This window comes from Callospermophilus lateralis, chromosome 4 (genome assembly GCF_048772815.1).
Source record: "Callospermophilus lateralis isolate mCalLat2 chromosome 4, mCalLat2.hap1, whole genome shotgun sequence".
Taxonomy (NCBI): Eukaryota; Metazoa; Chordata; class Mammalia; order Rodentia; family Sciuridae; genus Callospermophilus; species Callospermophilus lateralis.
This window is the reverse complement of record NC_135308.1, coordinates 145,500,956-145,523,108: the sequence shown is the minus strand read 5'-3', so window position 1 is coordinate 145,523,108 and position 22,153 is coordinate 145,500,956. Positions and strand designations below refer to the sequence as shown.

Here is a 22,153-nt window from a genome sequence, read left to right as displayed (position 1 = left end):
TGGAAAGGCTACAAGAGCAATGCTTTTCAGAACTTCTATCTACATCTTATTGCTGAGATTGTCACTTAGGCATGCCAACAACCAGAAAACCCAGGAAATGACTATTTTTTTTTCCACTCTTCTTCTACTTTTCCATTCTGTAGTAGAGAAAAATAGAAATGGGAGTTGGCATGGATTAGTGAGCCAACCTACAACATCAGACTCAGTTCTCCATTATGAAATAGTTTCATATAAAAATCTGGGGGACTACTTGGCTCCTCTCGGAGGCTCATCATGCAGAGAAGTGTAGCAAAGTCTCTGTGAAGTCTTGTAATAGAGAAACCCATTTAAACGTGTTTTAGGCAATGTTGCCCCCAAAGATGTCACCACAGGACACTTTCTCAATGAAACACCTTCTAGCAATGTAATTTGAAAACTCACTGAAGATTTTTATAAGATAGGAGACCTAAAATGTGTGTTTTGAAAGATAATGTCAAGTGAGATTGGAGATGGTAAAGAATGTTGACAGGAACATTATTGGATGCTACTTTAAAGGTTTAAGCCAGAGATAATTTAGGCTTGCTAAGGGAGAAGCACTGACACTTGAACGGAAGGAGATTCAAGTGATGAATTAATATTCGTGGGGGAGTATAAAAAGAAATTGGTGGGTAATAGTGAGTAAAAAAAGAAGGAGCTTTGATGAAACAAGAACTACTGAAGCTTCTACTTATTCTACCAGGAGGACATTGGTGCCATAAAATGATATATGAAGTCAGCAAGAGAAACCCAAAGAAATGTTTCGTTTTGTCTCTGTTGAATTTGGACAGACTGGATAAGTATAATTGACACCAATATTACTGCAGAGAAAGCAAATTGAAACTTCTACCATAAAATTTTATTTAAGGATGGGAGGAATATTAATCCAATTTAGTTTTTCTTTTGGATAGGAAGAAATCTGCTTTATCATTTTGGTATTTATCCTTCCATTCACATCTGCTTAATTCAAGGAGGGTTTGATACAGCATACTATGTACTGTGTTAGGATATGAACAGAATGACGAGTTTGGAATCTACAATGGGCTTAAAATGTGAAAACAGCAGAAAGCACAAAGAGTTCTGGATCAGTAAGGTAGAAAGGAGATAAGAAGGAGGGAAAATGGCTAAGAACTGATAAAAGGATAATATTTCAGCAGGTAAAAATGGAGGGGGATGGAACTCTCTTACTAAACATTAATACTGCATCTTCCTAAAAGTAAGTAGTTAATGCAGTTTCTTAGAAAAACTCCAGGATAGACATGTTATTTTGTTTACTGCTGTATCCCTACCACCTAGAAAATGCCTCACGCAGAGCAGATGTTAACAAATGTGTTGTTGAAAGGAGGAGTTAATAAATGGATAGAACATCTTCTCTTGATGTGTTTTTACTGCTCTTTGCCACATATCCATGGTGAGCTTTTTGGAAGACAGATATGGGTGTCCTTTCTTCTAAATGCATTTAGCAGAATATGAAGAATCAAAGTTTCCAGGAAAATTTTAGTCTAGGTTCTTATTTTCCATCTTTACATGAAGGATCAGGAAACTAGGATATCTCTCTTGTCTGCTGCTGTGTTGTTTGCCCCTAGCACAATGTTTGGCCCACAGATACATGTAGAATGGGTGAATGAATGAATGAGTGAATTAAATAATAAATCAATTAATAGAAAAAGATCATTCCTTTTTTCTTCTTTTAAAATTCCTGGTGACCAATTCAACACCCTTAATCCCACTCTTCCCAGTGATGTTAGACAGCCATGAAAGGTGATTTTTTTAATTCCCCAAAAGTTGGAAGAACTCATCAGAAATCTGTCATAAGCACTATCCGTGTCACATATGAAATGTGGGAAGCAGCTGCAGAACTTGAATAGCCTCATAACATATGCTAATAAATTTTGTTTACTCAAAAGAGGCAAGTTAATTTGAACAGTTGGACCCAATGTCTAGCCTCTTTTTATTGCTTTTTAAAAATCATGGCAGTATGGTGCATGGGGTCTTTGTACCACTCAAGAAAGAACAAAATACTAAGTTTTATGACAACCTATTTTATGTGGGAAAAATGCCAGAGATTTTATTACTTCTCAGTATATACTTCTCTCTCTCTCTCAAAAAAAATGTGTATATGTATATATATATATATATATATATATATATATATATATATATATATATATACATATATACAGTCTGTGGCTGTCAGGCATGTGTGTGTGTGTGTGTGTGTGTTTTCCTGGGAAATTCTAAGGACTAGTCCTTGGGTTGAGGACAAGAACATTGACTTCTTTTCAACAAGTACACTCCAGAGAAGGCTAAGCTATATTAATAAATTTTGATCAGTGAAGCTAAACTGTTTTCATTTTGTTCAAAATAAAAACAGATTTTTAACTTTAATGTTAAACAGAGCTTATTCTAATTCTACAAAATTTGAGCAATGTAGAAAAAAAAAGATAGGATGTAAGTTAGCTTATACCTAACACTAAGGTCAATAGAATGAAGTGTCCATTTCTCTACCTAACTTTTCCCATGCAGACTACTGGAATGTCAAATTTAAATCTTTGATTTCATGGTAGGCTAAATCATTCTTTTAAAAAATTTTTTAGTCATATCTAAATCACTCTTGAACGCACAAAAATGCTATCAAGTGCAAAAACCTTAGAGCTATCTTCAAAAAGTGCTTAGTACTCTGTAAGAGCCTATACTTCTTGAGTCTGTAACAAGCTTGACTTTAGTTTTCTCTCTTATTGGATACATTAATAGTGGGTAATGTTTATTGAGCATTAGTTATATACTTCTAAGTGTTTTGGATCCAGTTAACTAGTATTATATGTTTTACATGTAAGGAAACAGATTTATAGAAAAGGGAAATGACTAAAATAACATTCCTAGGAAACACATTTTTATTTTCTCAAATTTCAGTCCCTTATTTTCCATTAAAAATCACGAACATCACGTTTAATAGCGAACATGTCGGAGATGAAGAGTGTGCCTTTGTGTATTAGGAAAGAGAGGAATATAACTACATAATTATATTAATAAAGGAATAGATTCAAATCACTAAGAGAATAACTGAGAAAGTCAGGAGAGCTCTATAATCTAGAACATAAGAGCATTGTCTTAGTTTCTGATTCTCCTATAACACATCATCACAAACTCAGTGGCTTGAAGCCACACAAATGTTGGTCCTCACAGTTCTGAAGGCTAAGTCCAACACAGGTAACATTACCTAGAATCCACTAGTTGCCAGGGCTATGTTCCCTTCAGGATGACCTAGGGGAGAATCTGTTTCTGTGCCTTTTACAGACTGTTGAGGTCACCAGCATTCCTTGGCTCACGGCCCCTTCCTTCATCTTCAGAGCAAGCCATCGTTGCTGAAATACATTCCCTTTTCACTTCACGTCACTCTGATCTTTTCAACCTCCCTCTTCCATTTGTGATTGGATTGGGCTACTCTGTGTAATCTAGGATGAACTCCCAATTTTACGGTCATCATATTTACAATTTCCATTTCATCTATAACATGCTTACAGGGTCAACAGAATAGGATATAGGTAATTTTGTGGGAGTAATTGTTCTTCCTTCCTCCTTCTTCCCTTCCTTCCTTCCATCAGCAAATGAACTTATGAGGGCCTCTACAGTAGAAGTGTGGTTCTAGATTCTGAGAAGATAGCAGAGAACTAAGCCAATCCCTGCCCTCATGGAGCCTATGTTCCAGTGGAGGAGATGAACAATAAGCCAACAGACTATCAGGCTGTAGAAAGTACCTTGAAGATAAGGAAAGTGAGGAGACAGAGAGTAATGGCACCCAGTGATTGTACAGCACTTTTTGACAGTGGTTAGGGGGAGACCGCTCTGAGAAGATGATTGTGGAGCAAACCCCAACATGAAGTGAGGAATCTGAGATGAACATTCCAGACAGAAGGAGTAGCAGTGCCAAGGCCATGGTGTGAGCACTAAGGTTGGCACTTAGAGAATGAGGGAGCGAGACAGGCATGGGTAAGAGACGAGGACGGTCCGGCAGCAGCAGCCAGGTCTGCTCGGGCCTGGAGGTCATGAGATTAATTATGGGAGCCACAGAGTTGTGATCAAAGGAATGACTGATCTCATTTGCATTTGAAAATATTCCTCTAGAGGGATATAGTATAGATAAATAAAGTATAGAGTATAGTTAAAAACATTTGAGAACATAAGAATGGAAACAAAAGGACCAGTGCAAGGCTTCCGTAGTAATCTAAGCAGAAGGTAAAGGTGCCCGGGACTCTTGTAGAGGGACAGATTTTTGAGGAGTAGTGAAACCAAGCAATGGACATGTTAGACTGTCTATTAGAGAGCCAAGGAAAGATATTTTGAAGAAAGTTGTATATCTGGGAATGGGACTTGAAGAAGACATCAAAAATAGAGACAGAACTTTGGAAGTGATCAGCTGTGGGAGTCATGCATGGAGGCTGGATTGGGGATTGGAGAGTCGGAGAGGGAATTGCTTGCCAGGGTACTCAAGATCTCTGAGCTTGGGGTCACTCAAGGTAACAGGTCAGCACAGGTAGGAGTTTCCTTTGATCCATGTTGGCTTTGTGTGCACTGGGTGGTGGATGAGTAAGTTAGAAGATGAATGAAACAAGGATCCAGATGTCCTGGATGGAATTCCAGTTCTTCACTTCCAGGCTGAAACCGTGGGTGTCCTCGACTCTGTTTTCCTAACAGTGGGAACTAGAGAAATGCCCATTTCTAGGAATTTCTGTGAGGGACAAAGGAAGGCAAAGGGCTTAATTAAGTGTCTGGAGCAGAATAAGATCTCAGTCCTTAGTAGCTGGGATCACTGTCGGTATTGACAACATCATCATCAATCACACTGCAAAATAGTGTCTCAAAGCTGCCGCAGTCCGGCTGCAGCAAAATAACCGGGGGTGGGGGGGGTGGGGTGGGGGTGGGTGGGGGTGTGTGTGACGAACTACTTGTGTAGATTGATGCAGCAGGAGTAGGTGCCGTTTATAGTAGGACAGGAGGGTTCTATATACATTTTACACAGCTTATCTAATTAGCATAAAATTTGTTTAATTTAAATAATGACCATAGTGATTTTTACATAAACACCACAAACAATCTGCTACAAGTAGAAGGGGAGGATACAAAATGCCACAATATCAAGCCAATTGATGGCTCCATGCAAGAAGCCCTTGAAAAAATTATACCAGCAATGACACCATTAGCAAAGATACCGAGTTACAATTTGTTGTAGATTACAGTTTGTTGTCTCAGTCCAGATAAAACAGTGTCTTAATAGATTAACTCACAGTCCAGGTAAGTTCTGCAGGCAGCTAGCTTGATCTGAAGTCTCATTTGGTTCTCAGCAACATTGGAAATTCTTCTACCTTTGTTTTCATTGGCACTGGGACGAAGGCAGGAACTCCAGATGGCTAAAGAAAATCTTGTAGTATACTAGCAGGCGCTAAGAAAACAACCTTCTGAACAATTTAGTACATTATCTCAAGGTTTTTTTACATTTGAAATAAGCATTAATAGTGCTATTACTCATTAGCTTCCAGGTGTGGGAGAACCATTGTAGTTATTGGCCTTGGAAATGATCAAACTTCAGGGATGCCATGTGCGTCCTCTGCCCAGCTGCAGTGTCCTTGGGCAGCCCCAGACGGGGAGCGTCCCAGACTCAAACTGCCACCGGGCACAGGGAGCAAAAGCTTTCCGGGTCAGGTCTGGATTTGGGCTCTCGAAGTGGCGTCCCACTCCCCCGGGCAGGGGGGCAAGGAAGAGCTGGCAACTGCCGCTTGGAAAATCCTTGCTGCACCATGACCGCTTGTACACGTGGCAGCCGCCACCGATTCACGCACCCTCCAGTAACAAAAAGTATTCAGTAATAGCCTTTTGCTGCAACTTTTTTCCTGATAATCCTTCTTCTTCTGAACTTTCTTTTTCTTTCTGACTAGAGTTTCTGGGCTTTTATCAACACATGCCCTAACTGCTCTTGGTTCCACTGGGGTGCCTTCTTCCCTTATCAATTTACTTCTCACCCCTTCCATATTTTCATCACAAAGACAATACAATACACTGAGACAAAACAAGACACAAACATATTGTATCAATCTTCTCCATTTTCTCGAAATGGCCATTTTTCCTCTCACCCTATCTGCCTAGGGATGAGCAGATTGCTCCCGTCCTATCTATGGACGGGCAGCTTTTTTCGTCACTTACCCCCAAGTGTCCCGGGGCTCCCCGTAACGGGCCACCATCTGGCGCAGTCCGGCTGCAGCAAAATAACCGGGGGGTGACGAACAACTTGTGTAGATTGATACAGCAGGAATGGGAGCCGTTTATTGTAGGACAGGAGTGGTATTTATACATTTTACACAGCTTATCTAATTAGCATAAAATAGATACAGCAGTCAACCAATAAGGAATCTCCACACTTAATGGCTCACTTTTGTTACTTCACAAACCACTCCCTCTGGCATTTTGCCAGGCGCCATCCAGACTTGTTTACAGACCTTAACACAAAGCTTCAAACTTATTTTTAGGAAATTACATGTTGGAAATATTTGCCCCCACAAAAAGAAAAATAATAATAGGATGTGATTAATTGATAATGAGTTAGTCATGAAGCAAGTATTTTTTGACATGCGGATGACTTCACTCATTTTTCCTTGCAGTGTAACCAATTCTATGTATCTCTCCTCCAGTTCCAGTCTTCCTGGTCTTTATCATGTCCCCATCCTCTCTGCTTATTCCTGGTGTTGCCAGTTAACCTTGAGTGACGCTCTTTCAAGAGGGGTTTTAGATCCTTCCACATGTGTCCATATTCTGAAGCAGTTTTATTATTTGAGTGTTCGACTTTCATAGAAGACACCCTCTAGAAATGAGATGACCAAGTGTGTATTTGCTAAAGATTCAGGTCTTAGAGTACCAATAAGAAATAGATGAAACACTCAAATTAAAATAATCAGAAGATTTTTTTTTTTTTTTAACAAAGGGAAAAAGAGAATGTGGTGGGGCGTAGTAAGTAGGATCACCCTCCATGACTTGGGGGAAAACATCCGGCTTGAAGAGCTGGAGAGAAGGGACAATTATAGGTTCTAGTCCAAGAAGATCCAATATTCAGGGCACCAGGGAAATAATCACCTGACCTCATTGTCCTCCCCCTCCAGCTCCCACCTCTCCTGTCTGGACGTCTAATTGCCAACTCAGCTGGAAGCCAGGGGTGCATGAACCTGCTGATGTGGTCCGTACCATCTGGGGATGGCCCTCTTCTGGGTGAGGAATGGGTTTGGGGAGGGTGCCCAGTACATTTGAAGGGACTTCAGTAGTTCAGCAAACATACTGGCACAATGCCTATTTTGGGACTTCTCTACCAAACACCTGTTCTCAATACAAACATCCCCTATTGGGGGGGGGGGGAAGCCCTTTTCATCTTTCTATCCACTCACCCAAGACATGTGACTATCACTGTGTAGCTTTGGCTTCCAGTACCTGCCCACCCCTGCCATTTTATCTTTTCTCCTCTTTCCTCCTTCCCTCTGTAAAAGGGATTTCTTTAATTAGACTTAAAATGAGAATCCTTTTTGTGAATGCCTCATTTCAGGTAGCAAAATAAATAAATAAAACTGTAGGAACCTGATCCAAGCAAAGCACTGCATCCCTTTCTTTCTGGACATGCTTTATCTTCATGGGTATGACTCTCAGAGTTCCTGGGCCCGGGATGGTACCATCTCTGAGACTCTATTCAAGAGTTAATGTTCCATAGAAGGTAACGAGAAACAAATGAATCTTAAAAATATGTCATAAAAGCCATTTAAAAACGTCGGCTCCAAGTGCCCTTCTAAAGCTGGTTAGTTAAGGATTCAGTGTTGTAAAAGGAGCTCTATAAGTTAGTACAGATTAACAATAACCTATAGATTTCTAAGTTGCTCTGGCCCGACAGTTAACAACGTTTCTGATACAGAAACACATTGAAGAATTTGCCCAGGTATGCAACCGTGGGAGTGTTCTCAAAAGCCACTTCCAACTCTAAGTAAAATGAGGGTTTTCTTTTGAAAGGGACTCCCTGAGTCCCCATACTCACACACACAAAAGAATAAGCATCGCTAGTTGGGCTCTAAAAGGAGACTAGGAATATTTCTGGGGCTCTTCTGGATGGAGACCAAGTAAAAGGCTCTTGGCTGTACCCTGAGTTTTCTTTTGAGAGTGCCGCATTGACCTACTGCATGGAGAGGAGAGGCAGTGGCCAGGAGGAACACAGAGTGGGAGAAATAGCAAATAGGGGGTTCTGGGGGCTGGAGTCGGCTTTGTGCTTAGACAGAAGGTGATGACCGTGGCAGTCGAGTGGGGCTCTTTGACTTCTAGCAGTCCACCATTCGTGCGTGCGGAGCATGGCTTTGGAAGCAGGTGGGAATGCCATTCTTGATTCTCTTTTCTAATTACGTGAAGTGTGGAAAAAGGATATTGGAAATGGAGACCCAGCTGTGCCCAGTGACAGTTCAAACACAATGAGGACAAAGAACTCGAGACGCAAAAGGGAAGCTGTTTTAATCTCAGGTGTCTGCTCTCTTCTTTCATTATTATAAAGGGAGAGCCAGCAGCAATAATGGAAGAGAAATAATAAAATGAATGGGTCCCCCCTCACCCCCTTGTAGTTCCTTCTGCCACCAAATCTTGAAGCAATCAGTCAAGAAAAAAGAGAGCCCACGAGACAAAGTGAGGAAGATGGAGCAGGTAGCTAACTGTGGAATTCAGAGGGTGTGGAGGAAGCAAATTAGGATCCATTCCTCCTCACAGAATGGCATGATAGTAAACACCCAGGGAGACGCTCTCTCACAGAGAGAAATGGAGCAGAGCGTAGTGTTTACCTCAAGAAGAATTAAGCACTGACCCCTTTCCCCTCCCCTCCCCTCCTCTCCTCTGTCTCTTTCTTTCTCTCCTTCACACGGTGTTAGAAATAACTCCAGAGCCTTCACAGCTTGGGAGCTGCCCACCAAAGTGTTGGAGGAGCTGGAATCTCAGGGCAATAAAAATAATTCACGGACTAGCCTCTTCATGTGTCATAGACACAGCTTGAACAGCAGCACAAACTCCATACAGTAATGCAGATCCATTTTGTCGAGTGACTTTAGTAGCTAAAGTTTTGCTGATTACATCATGTGCTATTTTTAGTCAGACTTCAGGGTCACCATGGAAACTGCTTTTGCTGAAAACTCTCACACTATTTCCTTCGAAATTAGCCGTAGAGAAGAAAACCTTTGCAGAAAACGAATAAGGAACAAACGAGTTAGATGCGAGGAGAAAGAAAGAAAACCAACTTAGTATGTCAGAAAGACATTTGTATGTATGAGACACCTAGGCCTGTGTTTGGGGTATGGCTATCATCTATACCTCTATATCTGTATGTAAAATCACTAATTTTTTTTTTTTTTAGTTTCTTTTTTTTGACTGGCAACAGTCTGAGACCATGACACCGTGCAGTTTATTAGAAGGGTACGGCACTGCGTATCAATCTGCAGGGAAGTCTGTCCCTGAGGAAAAGGGAAACGCGGTTTCCTAGCAACGAGATGTGTTGGAAAGTTTCACAGGACAATTCTTTTGACCAATGGGCAACTTGCTGGGGTGTGAGCAGTTTTTGAGAACAGAACAAATTCTCACACCATGCTTGAGAAGACAGAAGTAGTCCCTCCAAACTCTGTCTTGGGATGAAAGATGGCTAATGAGGTGACGGCAGATGGCAGTTATTTAATGCTGGTCTTTTTTTTTTTTGGTACTGGAGATAGAACTCAGGGGCACTAGACCACTGAACCACATCCCCAGCTCTATTTTGTATTTTAATTAGAGTCAGAGTCTCACTAAGTTATTTAGCACCTCAGTTTTGCTGAGGTTGAATTTCAGCTCTTGATCTTCCTTCTCAGCCTCCTGATCCCCTGGGATTACAGGCGTGTACCGCTGCGCCCTGGCTTTAATGCAGTTTTGAGGTCTGTTCTTTGGTAGGTAGGATGGACACCTTAAAAGAGTCCACTAATACCAGGAACCATGAATGCATTATAGTACAGGACAATAGGAACTTTGCAGATATAATCAAGGTTATGGGCCTTAAAATAGAGAGATTCTTCTAGATTATCTACATGAGCCCTAATTAATCACAGGAGCCTTTTAAAAGAACAAAACTAACTTAGCTAGAGTTCAAGAGGTATGGCAGAGGAGGATGTCAGAGACATTCCAAGCATGAGAAGGACTTAACTCAGTTGTTGGCTTGAAAACTGGGGCCTGGGGGAGAGAGGTTACATGGAAACTTTAAGGAGGAATGGAATTTTTCCAACAACACAAGTGAGCCTGGAGCTAGACTGAAATTCTCCTCCAGAGCTTCCAGATAAAAACAAAGGACTGCTGACATCTTGATTTTGACCTTGTGAAGTCTAAGCAGAGTTCCCTGTCAAGCTAGACTTCTGACCCAGAGAACTGTGAGATAATGAATAGGTGGGTAGGTTTGGGGCTATTTGTTACTACAGCAATAAGAAACTAATACATACCTCAAAGTTTTTAAGTTAGAAATGTAGTTTACTAGTGAATCTTCTTTTCTACTGCTGTGAAAGGGGAAAAAGATAACTTCTTTGGGTGCTTTTTACAGATCTCATTGTTATTTTTCAAAAACCTTTAAAATCTTATACTCTTTGACAAGCAATTATGCTTTCAGAGCTATATCTCAAGGATGGATATTTATGTAAAATTGATTTTTATAATATTGCATATACCAACACAAAAAAGAAACAACCTAAAATTTTGGCAGTAAGGTTCTGGATAAACAAATTATAGAACATCTGTTGAGTGGAATATTTTCCTTCATTAAAATTATGCAGTATTAAAATAGAGGTTGACCTGGGACAAATTTTCATGTTATATATAATTAAAATTTGGGGGAGAGTAATTAAACATTTTATATCTGCATTTAAAAGGCTGGAAATATGTTAAAGTGTTGAATGCTCTTTCTCTCTGGGTGGTGGTAATATATATTTTTCAAAATTCCCTTTGATGAAAATATGTGACTTTAGTAATTGGGAAAAAAATCCCAATAGATATCATTAAAATTATAAAAATAAACAGAAGAGCTTGGTACTGAACAGAGTTGGCGGGAATAGAGAAGAACTGAGGCTATGCCTCAAATACAGCTTCTTTCAAATGCTGTACCACATGGCTGGCTTGGACATGGGACTCTGTGACTTCATCCCTTTTCAAAGCTGGCTTCGGGATGCACCTTGAGCATGCTGACCTTTGTACTAGGTAGGATTTGTGCAGTTGTGAATGATAGATACCTGATTCAAAGCAGCCAACCCTCAAGTAACGTAAAGTTCTAGTGATGGATTCTGGTTTCAGGTAAGGCTGGATCCAAGTGCTCCACCATTGTCTTCATGGCTCCCCATTTCTCCTTACCTCTTGGATGACCTCTTCATTTAACCCAGTAGAAAGAGCTTTGATAGCAAAGTCCATTGAGGACTTGGGTTAGTCTGCTCACAGGGATCAGGGAGATGGGTGCTCGTAGGTTCTACCTATGTCAGGGCTAGCCTTGTCCGAGCAGGGAGGGATGGCTTTTCTAGGGTAACTAGATAATCTGTTAGCAAAAGCAAGAGTTCAGGAAAAACAAGAGCCACCCATCAGATGATCTGCACGGGACCCATGACCCCCATCCAGATAACCAGAGTCCTCATTGATAAGGATTCAGAGGATTCATTACTAAAAGTCCCACGCTGTGTTCTTTCAAGAGAGGCTCATATTCCTAAGGACTCTTCTTCTATATTTAGGTGCCATGTAGACCATTGCTGTCATCTGTTCCATGTCCTCCGTCACAATCCTTATATTTCACCACATCTGAAACTCGAGGGGAATTCTTTCTGTAATTTGGGAAACACTATTACTATTACTCTTGTTAAGGCTGAATTTTTTGACTTCTTCCAGCCCATACACCTTTCTGGCCCAGTGTGTGCCTCACAGTAGGAAGTCAGTGTAAATTTGCTGAATGAAGGGAAGTTTCTGATTTCTGAGGTTGGAATGCATGTTTGTCTCCCTTCTTTGTTTAGGGTCTTAAGCTCACATGATCTTTACTGTCAATCCCAATGTCTCCTTCACTGAGGCTCCCAGAGAACTGAGCCCCTGTCCTGATTCCATGAACCCCAGAATTCACAGGTGGTGGCTCAAATGGTGTTCTCTAGTCACACCTTACACTAACCAAGGCAGCCCTCCTTACGCATAGTCTAAATTCCACAAAATGGAAACCTATTTTTCCATACCTTTTCTCTTCTGCAGGGTCCTGAGCTGCTAAATTTGGTGTGGAATTTTGAGAAAAACATTTCTTATAAGAACTTATAATAAATTCTTACCAGTCTTTGTGGGGGGGGGGGGGTTAGACAGAGTCCCTGGGATAGGAGGAGGAGCGGTTGGGACATCATTTCGATATCCTGATTTTTCTACCCTTATTTATTTTTCTCTATAAGTACATTGATATTTCTGGGTATTCTTTGCTAAATTGTGCAATAGGGGCCCTAACGTTTAAGGTGTTAAACCAGTAGGAGCAAATAAGGAGTTGAGAACTTGCTGTACAGTATCCCTATTGGCTAATGACCAGCACTGTGCAGATAGCAGGGTGACCTCTGGTCTCTCCCACTTAGAAATCCTCTGTTTCAGATGTTCTGCAAGGATCTTTATTCAAAATCTTCTTGGACTGGCAGCAATTGTCTTGCACATCTCAAAAAGTCTTTAAAAATACTCTTGAGCATATGAAAAGGCCCAGAAATCAGAGGCAGTGTGTACTTTCAGATTATTACCCATCCCTTGAATTCTCTTTGGAGGATACTTGCTAGATAATTACCAGAACAAATCAGCAGTGACTGGAGGGCCCACAAGGCAACAGCTGTCCCTGGACAGAACAGCAAAGTAGACAAAGTTGTCATTTAGTGTATTTTTTTCCCTCCCCCACCCCACCTCCCTCCTCTGGTTTTCCTATGTTTCATGTCACCTCTCTCCTCCCCAGGTTTTTTGGGACCCCCAGATGTACACTCCACCAAAACACAAGCTGGTCTTGCCCCAATCTCTTTTCTAGAGATTATGCAATACTCCAGTTCCTCAGGCATCCTTCTAGAATAATAGATCCTTTTGAGTGGCAATTAGCTCATCTGGGCAAAAGTATCTATGCCACCGAATTCGTGTTTCCCATATTGCTTGCAGGGTAGCAGGGGATTTCTGGAGATAGTGGATTAACAGGCTGAAGCCTGAAGTCTGAATGACCTTTTCTTCATAGTGCTTTACCTCAGGTCACATCATACCCAGTGAAAATAATAAGAAGTACATTATATTTCATATGTTAGTTTTCTTTCTTACTCCCATATAATTCATATTTTTGTTCTGCTATTCCTTGACTAGTGGGCTCGTGAACCCCACCAACAATCCAACAGCTTAATCACCTAACGACTAGCTCCCTTTGCTAAGCCCGTTCGGCCTGTCCACACCCCTAGCGGCTGCCTCCTAGTCAAATCTCCTGCGTCCTTTGGTATCTCACGGATTCTTTTTTGGTGTCTTTTTCAAACCGGTTCATTCTTCTCTGATGAATTAATGGTCTCATTAACTGGTTTCTCTTCTTTTGCTTCAAAGCTGAGCTTCTGCGAGAATCACTTGGACTTCTCTCCCTGGATCTCTAACCCATCCGGGCTAATTACAAAATTCTTAGCTCAACATCTGCCCAGTCTTAATCCTGTTGCCCTTGCTTTGATTTAATTCCTGGTTATATTTCCTTGAATTTCTTCAGTTGTTTCCTGTCTTCTCTTTTTCCCTGGGAAAATCTATCTCCTACACGACTTGAATCACCCAGTCTTAAAATGCCTACTATGGCTCACCTGTTTTTGTTTCTTCACTTCTATTCCAAGATTTTTGCTTCATCATTTGCACCTATCTTTGAAGTCTTATTCTCTCTTTATCGCTTCTCCTCTTTACCCAAGTCTCCTCTTTGGCAGTAGACAATACTCAAAAGAGATCCAGGTAAGTCTTTCATTTTTGATTCCTGAAAACACCTCCTATGTGATTTCCTCAAGGCTACTGCAATGATTACCACAACTGGGTAACATAAAAAAGAAAAAACAGAAATTTATTCTCTCACAATTATGGAAGCCCTAAGTCCAAAAGCCAGCCATTGGCAAGATCACAGTCCCTCCGGAGGCTCCAGGAGAATCCCTCCTTGCTCTTCCGGCTTCTGGTGGCTGCTGGTGTTCCTTGGTTTACGGCGGCATCCCTTGGTCTCTGGAGTCTTCATGTGACCTCCTTTCTTGTCTCTGTGTGTCTTCTCTTTATACTTGTCATTGGATTTTTGTCCACCCTAAATCTAGGGTGACCTTGAAATCCTTCCCTTAATTATACCTGTAAAGACACTCTTTCCTAAGGTTATATTCAGATTAACCTGGGGGCCAGTCTTGGGTGTATCTTTTGGGGGTTATTCAACCCACTATTCCTCCCTCTTCTGAACCTGACCCTTTGTGATAACAACACTTCCTCTGGAATAGCTTCCCTGGCATTTTAACTTGACTACAACTGAGCCAGCTTTGGAATCCCTCCTGAATTCCAGTTTCTCCATGAGGTTGATCTTGACTCCAGAATGTCTCTCTTTTAAACTCCCAGAGGAATTTGCACTGCTCCCATAAAAATTACCTTAAGATACCTTGATCCAGAAGTACTTACGAACCTATCCCCATTCCCTGTCAGACTTCCAGTTTTTGAACATAAGATCACCTTTGCAGCCCTCACCAGAAATTTCCAAGTTGAACCCATTTATGCATGAGCTGAATTGAACGGGCTATAAAAGCAAAGTTCTACTGCGGGATTTCATGTCCATTAGATGGACAATAGGGTCTCTGTGCGATCTCTTTTGCTCTTTCCAGATAGGAGCTTTGGGGAGAGAGGTGCAATTTGAACACAGCAAAGCAGCTAAGCATTCCCTATTCAATCTTGTAGCCAAAGGTAAAATATCAACCGAAAAGAATGCTTTGAAACACCTGTACCTGGCACCAGATTTTTTTTTAACTTGTTTTTAAAAACAAAATTGAGCAGTCTTATAATTTCTGGACTGCTTCACACTGGTGGAGCTCCGTGGTCTTCCAGCCCAGTCATAAAGATAAGAGTGTGAATTGCCCAAAGCCATACAGCTGGTCTGTGGCAGAGCCAGGATCAGAGAATCCAAGTCTCATTCAAAACCGAAAAGTAGCTTCTAGTGTTTTCCAGTTGAGAGATAGCCAATTTGATCTCCTTCTGTGAATCCCTCCACACTCTAATTAAGAGAAAGGATGACAAAATTTACATGGTTCTAAAGAAGCTTTGGCTTTCTGAACGCCTTTGGCATGAATAGCTTAAATTGGAAAATAAACAAGTACAAATAACACAGAGATCTATTTCTCATATTTTTAATACATTAAAGGGCCTGTTTGTTTTTCCTCTCATCTTTTCACATTCTCTCTAATAAGCAGAAGTCAGTGGATCATGTGTGCCTTGGGTCTTGTGGTCATTAGTGTGAATCAGAAAGGTTGTACTCTAATTGCTTATACCCTGCATCAAGCACTCTGGTGACCAGGGTGCAAACCACTTTCCTTAGCGACAAAGTGAATCTCTAGGTCAAAAACCCTCACCATGGTTTTTGTAATTCTTAGATGTGTTGTTACCAACATGGGAATCATTAGAACCTATTCTTTTAAAATTACACATCCTCATTATAATCATTTTTGGAATGAAAAGTCAGGACCAAATGATTTGTGCTTGATTTGTAAAATTATATATTTGGAAATCTGGCAGTGATGCAAAATTAAATCCAATTTAGCTATGCATTTAGCAAATCAAGGCCTTTCATGAGAAAAGAATAGAACTGGTTAACCAAGAAAATCCAGGCCATGTGGTCATTGCAATATGCTTTATCAGTATTATTAAAAGGCGTATGTAAATAATAAGTATATGTTCTCAATAATATCCTAAAATGAGGATTGAATCATCAAATTAAGTGAGATCATGGAGTAATTGATGAGAAATGGATTCGAAAATAATTACTCAGATTGCAGGGATTATAGTGTTTTATAATCCCTTGTTATCTTGATATTATGCTTTTGTTAATAATAACAATCAAAATAATGATAACTGATATTACTGAGCTCTAACTATGTTAAGCCTAATCTATGTTGGTGCATTAGCAGAATCTAGTTTCTCCCAAGCTTTGTGTCTATTCACTGATTGGGTCTCCAGAATAAACCTATGACATAGGTGCCAATAATAAAGCGGGCACTAACATTATCCCAATTCACCACGGTTCAGATGAGGAAACTGAGGCACAGAGAAGTTTAAGTAACATGCCTAAAGGGAAATAGGGAAGAGTGAATTGTGGAATTTAGGCTGCTCCTGAACCTGTTCTCCTCTCTCTCTCTTTCTTTCTCTCTATGAATGTATGTATGTATGTATGTATGTATCTATCTATCTATCTAAACACACACACACACACACACACACACACACATATAAATTCCACAATTCTCTCCATATCTATCTATCTATCTATCTATCTATCTAGAGAGATAGAGATAGAGATAAATAGATAGATTGATTGATTTTATATATATAGACAAAAATTTTACTTACATGTCACCAGTTCTTTGGCTAAACAGAATTCAATCCATTTTGTCCCATCATCCCAGATGTGAAGTATTTATAAAAACTTAAATATAGTATATAATGTGAAATATAATTCATTAATACATAAAATAATTATACAACATACCAACATAATTATGTAAACATATAATACAACTATATAGTATATCATATAATTATAACATTAATTAATATTGATTGATACAATGATATAAATAAGCAGTAGATTATGATTTCCAATCTACTTTAATGTACTTGGGCCCTTTTTACTGAAATGGTCACAGAATTGACAACTTGGGACCTAATGCATTAATAGAGTTTAAGGAAGTCTGGGGGATGGGTAAGATGGTTCTGAAGTAGTGTGTGGGTGACTTTGCTTTCTGGTTAGGTTTTGGGAGGGTCCATGAGGAGGAAATACTTTTCTTTCCTGTCTTGAATTTATTTCCGACTCTCTGAAATGCCAAGGTCCCTTTGACAGCCACACAGAGACACACACACAGCTCAGGCAGCTACTCTGGCCTCTGGCACCACGCAGAGGAGAAGCATGCTGATGGCCGAACAGCCCCACAGTGCAGCCAGGTGCCCTGACGCTGTGCAGGTGCTGTGAGACAGCGGGCTGGCTGCTGGCCCTACTCTAATTGCCGTTCCTGTCACTCCTCTTGTCTTCCTACTTCTTCTTCTACACGGGTCCCCGAGAGGCACCATCAAGGAGAGCAAGAGGAGAAGCAGCGTGGATCAGTGTTCAAACATGAAATGGTGGATGCTTCGGGACTGTTCTCTTCCAGGAAAGAATTCTTCCACTTTTCCTTTCTCCTCTTCTCACACCTAGGGTTCTGGGAACAAGATTTATGCATTGCTCAGGTTATGGTTCCTTTCTTAGTATCAGACTTTTTTTCTTTTTTTTAACATGGGAAAAGCTTTGGTTCTGTCTATGATCTAGATCTTGATCACTGAATCACTAAGGTTTGATTGTCAGCAAAGCATCCTTGAGAGTTGAGTGGACTTCCCAGGTGAAGCAGGTCCACGTGGTAGACCAGATAGCCTTATCCTTCAAGAATTGTTTCCTTCTGTTCCCGCAGACAGTGGGCAGGGGAAAAAGTGGACTGATATTTTTCTGGGGCTATCTTATGCCATGGTGATCTATAAACATCATTTCCTTGATTTCTAATAACAACTCTGCAAGGCAGACATTATCACCCTATTCTGAAGAAGTGAAATAGAGATTTAGGCAAGTTCAAAGAGCTCAGGTGGTAAAATTGGGATTTGACTCTGTTGGGTTGACCTCAAAGTTAGCGTTGGTTCCCTGATTGCATTAACATGGGGGTTAGGTGCACTTTAATTGAAAGCACTATCTTCAACAGAAGAGACTGAGCCTTTCAGTAGAATTTGGGACATACAATACCTTTGAGGAATCTTTAGAAAAAAATTTTGACCAGAAGCAGCAATTTGGTGGATAATTCTTCCAGGTGGTACTGTACAATAACTAGTCTTTATCACATAAAGAAAAAAGAGATTCCCTCCCAGAAAATACAAGATTGGTGCATTCCACACAAATCACAACAGTCAGGCATGACCTACCAATTAAGGACATCTTCCTCCAGGCAACTGATTGCCATCCATGACAGAAATATAAACAAGACTCATGTTAAATAGATTTGTTAATAGATGACTTCTATTTGTCCAACTTAAGTCATTGATCTTAGTCTCTGAATGTTTGATTTTTTGAGTGACATGACAGAGGTCCTGCCTGAAAAGCACCATACCTGGGGATTACCTTAATTGGAGGTGACTGGAGCATTGATACCTGTCTCCTTCTCTTCAGTTCTCATACTGTCTCCAATGGAGAACTCATTCCAATTCCATTGCTTCATTACCCTGCTATGTGCATAATTTCTAAATCAGCACCACTTAGGCCCTGTTTCTATACAAATAGCCCCTTGCCTACTGGATACTTCCAGTTGAGAGTCTTACAGTCAGAATTCCCAAAGCCAAACTAATTGTCTCCCTTCAAAATAAGCTCTCTCTCCCAACAGCCCACCTCCTGGAAATTCCAGTGTTGGCCATCCTTGCTTCAGAATTTTTTTCTGACCTATTTCCTCTTCCTCCTCCTTCTCTTCCTCCTCCTCCTCTTCCTCCTCTTCTTCCTCCCCCTCCTCCTTTTCCTCTCCTCCTCCTCTTACTACTATTATCCTTTTCCTCCTCCTCCTCTTCTTCTTCCTCCCCTCCCTTCCTCCCCCTCTTCCTCTTCCTCCTTCTCTTCCTCCTCCTCTTCCTCCTCCTCTTCCTTCTTCTTCTAATTGAATCCAGGGCCTCACACATGCTAGGCAAATGTTGTACCACTAAGTTACATCCTCAGTCCTTATCTTTATTTCTTTGCAAGTTTGATCATTAGTTTTTCTTTCTCATCTAGGTTTTTGTGGACACTCCTCTGAACTTTCAATGGTGTGCCTGGCTCCTACCCTTATAGACCTCCGTTTGGTTCTTCTGCACCTGCAGATTGGTTCTGCCTTCAAGTTCTGGGAGTCTTCCTATTTCTAGACAAGAGCAAAATTAAAAAACACTGGTCCAATTGTTCTCCTTCCTTTCAGGAACAAGACCCATCACTTTAATCATGCATTAAAATTTTTTAAATTAATATTTTATTAATTAATATATGAATAGTCTCCTTGTAAAAATTAACACATTACTTTTAAGTCAAAAGTCCCTATTGATTCTCTCTACCTGACCCCAGTGAATTCTCACTTTGTTTATATCTTAAGTCTTTTCTAAGCCTCAACATGCATATGTGTATTCATAGAAAATCTATACTATTGTTTTCTTTTTAAAATAATGATTACAAATGAAAATATCACATGGTATATATTCTGTTACAAACTTCACTTACCTTCCATTATTTGACACATATTTATTGGGTGGGTGCTAGGGGCCAGGCACCATAGCAAACCACTGAGAATACGTTGGACAACCAACAGAAAAAAAGCACCCAAATCCCCAACTTTGTGAAGTTTACATGAATACCCACTAATGTGTTACCAGGAGATGTGCAGTTTACACTTGTCAATGACCATGGTGTATTCCATAGCATGGTTATGTTGGGATTTATTTGCCCATTTCTCTGTTGATGGACGCTTGGATCACTTCCAATGTTTTGGTAATACAAACAATACTGCCATGAGCACCTTGGGCACATGTGTGTCTCTCTAGGATGATGCCAAGAGGTGGAACTGCTGATGCATCTACCCTCCAAGGTTCCAGTACTTCCAACAGCATGGGTAAGAACTCTCACTTCTGTGCACCTTTGCCAGTGCTTAATATATCCAGATTTTAGGCATTTTACCCATCTTATGAATGAAGTATGGTATTTTGCTATTATTTAATGTCAATCAAATTTTATAAAATGCTCATCTACGCACTGAAGAAGGTGAAATGGATAGAGTAAATTGTTACAAGTCATTATTATTATTATTAGCATTGTGGTTATTTGTTCAACTCACCCAATATTTTCTGAACTGTGAACTATTGCAAGCATGTGGCAATCTGAGAGGCTCCCTCCGTTCACACATCTGCTCTTTCTAGAATTCCCTTGAGAAGGAAGCCAGTGGCTGAGCCTATTTCAAAAGTAGACAAGGAGATATGAAAGAAGGCAAGGAGAGATGATGAGGAGTGAGGGACAGGAGCAGAGCAGGGTTGGTGTGCAAAAATCAATTACTGAGACATGCACACACGTGCACACATGCAAACTTGCACAGACCCCCTCTCACACGGGCAAAGACCAAGGATGTCAATCTGTGAGAACATCAGAGAAAGACCTGGCAGGTATCCAAGAGACATTTCTGTGCTTCCTTTCATGAAGATCTGCTGAGGGGACTAAGACAAAGTCCATAGACTCTGCCCTGAGACAAGGTAGCTTTGATGTTGGCCACCAGGTTCGGAGACTTGTTCTCTCTATCCATAAATCCATCACCCTTCTTCTTGGAGTGAACCAACTACCATGCTACCATCAGTTCAATAACCTGGAGGCCTGGGGAATCCTCTTGTTGCAGATGTCTGGGCATCCGGGGAACTTATCTCCTGATGTCTTCTTGAGCTGAAAATGTGTACTTGAACTTTTAGCCTCAAGCACCATGACAGATGACTTGAGTCCTGAGAGATGCAGTTGGGGAATCCCAACATCTCTCCAGTTCAGATGCCAGGACCAGACCTTGGATGAATTGCATCTGTGTGAACTTGGGGATCCCCCCCTTTTTTTTTTTATAATTTTGCCACATCAAACATGGATGGAGACAGATATGAAGGACAGTACAGGTGGAAAACTGATATCTAGTGATCACATGAAATTAAGTTGCTAACTGGGCCTGTAATCCCAGCAACTTTGGAGACTGAAACAGGAGGATTGCAAGTTTAAAGTCAGACTCAGCTACTTAATGAGGCCCTAAGCAACTTAGTGAGACCCTGTCTCAACATAAAAAAAAAAAAAAAAAAGAAAGAAAAACAGAAAGAAAAAAAAAAGGGCTGGGGATGTGGCTCTGTGGCTAAGTGCCCCCTGGGTTCACTCTCTAGTACAAAAAAAATCAGCTACTTTTGATCTAGTTAACGACACAGTAATTGGAAATGTTCAGAGTGCAAGGAACCAGTGAGCCTGTGGGACCTTGGTATTTGGAGGAATCATTTCCAAAATATATATCCCGGGAGCATGTTGAGAATCTTGCTATAGGTTATAAGTCAGTAATCAACCCGGGTTTTCCTTCCATTTATCCAAAATAGTCAGATTGATCTTTGATTAAAAAAATAAACCTGCAAGGATGCTCATGACCTTGTACCTGGCTGGACGTGGGCCTTCAACAGAGCAGCTCTGAATGGTACAGGAGTCGCTGTTGGTTCATGGAGGTATGGTGGCTGCATCTCCCTCATGCACTGGATGTCCCTTCAGTCCTCAGCCCACCTCTTCCCACAGAGCTCAGCGACTCCTCCTTGTAGAAAGACCCGCCAGGAAGAAAGTTGACCTCTCGGGAGTGAACCATAATGTGCACACTGGCACACTGAAAGACGTTTCTCACTGCAGAAAATTGGCTTGCCTCTGGGATAAAAGAAGTATTCAGATTTTTTTTTTTTTTTTTTTTTTGGTGGTGGGGGAGGAGTGACAGTGGTTAAAGTTCTTCACCAAATGCTTCCCCTCAGCATTTTTCCAATTTCTCATACAGGAGCCCATTTCTTTCCTTTCTTTCTTCTTTTCTCCCGAAGATACAGGCTAACAATGGCTATAGACGTATTGAACTTCGTTGTTTTAATTCATTTTCAGGAATTATTGACCCAGTAGAACTTAATGATACTTCAGAGTTGAGGCCCTTTGTGTAAATCCTTCATTCTTTGCAGATTAATAGCCAGATGGGATCTGGAAGGACTCCAAAGTCCAAATGCTAAAATCTATACCAGACTTTCAGCTGAAAGAAAGTTAGTGTTCCTGAATAACAACTTTTATTTTTTTTTAATT

At 40.7% G+C, this 22,153-nt stretch overlaps 1 pseudogene; it reads right to left on the bottom strand.

Moving 5' to 3' along the window:
- Nucleotides 1–20,507: 20,507 nt before the first annotated feature.
- Nucleotides 20,508–20,788, bottom strand: LOC143398549 (selenoprotein W pseudogene; annotated as a pseudogene).
- Between the last annotated feature and the right edge of the window lie 1,365 nt (nucleotides 20,789–22,153).